The sequence below is a fragment of the Sinocyclocheilus rhinocerous genome, unplaced genomic scaffold (assembly GCF_001515625.1).
Source record: "Sinocyclocheilus rhinocerous isolate Xijiao unplaced genomic scaffold, SAMN03320098_v1.1 scaffold5236, whole genome shotgun sequence".
NCBI lineage: Eukaryota > Metazoa > Chordata > Actinopteri > Cypriniformes > Cyprinidae > Sinocyclocheilus > Sinocyclocheilus rhinocerous.
The window spans coordinates 168,733-169,395 of record NW_015665840.1 but is presented as its reverse complement, the minus strand read 5'-3'; the positions used below and the strand labels follow the sequence as shown (position 1 = coordinate 169,395).

Sequence of the window (663 nt, the reverse complement as noted above, 5' to 3'; positions counted from 1 at the left end):
GAGTGCTCTAAGTGCTCTAGATAATAGATAATAGATAATGGTCAGCTTTGTTTGAAGCGAGTGTACAGAAAGCACCAGTGGCACCAGTGAAGATACAATCATTGTCTTACATGAAAAACAGCCAGTTATCATCAACACTATCAGTTTATTACTGTCCAGATGTGATTGGTCAAGTCAAGTCACCTTTATTTAACAATACAGATTGTGTCAAAGCAGCTTTACAGTATTAAATAAGAAAATAGTGTGTAATAATGCAAAAGGACAACAGTAAACACTCAATGTTCAGTTAAAGGCAGTTCATCATTGAATTCAGTGATGTTATCGCTGGAAATTAGCAATTATTTGAGTGATTCTTTTGGAAATACAGAGTATGGCTTTAATTTCCATTAGTAATGTCTCTGATTTCAGGCAGAATTACTTCGGCGCGGCGCATGAAGTCTGGTTTGAGGAGGTACCTGCAGGAGAGAGTCGCAGGAATCACTGCAGCATCTCCAGAGAAACGCTCCTCACCATCCCTCCACTCAGACAAGCCTCCAGGCCAGATATTAATTATTTTTATGATTAATTGTTCCAAGAGAAGATTAATGATCCAAGCTCTTTCCATTACACAATCCCACGTCTCCTCATACACACACACACACACACACACACACACACACACAC

The 663-nt window shown here is 39.4% G+C and overlaps 1 pseudogene; it reads right to left on the bottom strand.

Annotated features, from left to right (window-relative positions):
- Positions 1-663, bottom strand: part of LOC107731597 (1-phosphatidylinositol 4,5-bisphosphate phosphodiesterase beta-4-like) — a 72,026-nt pseudogene that overhangs the window by 29,000 nt on the left and 42,363 nt on the right.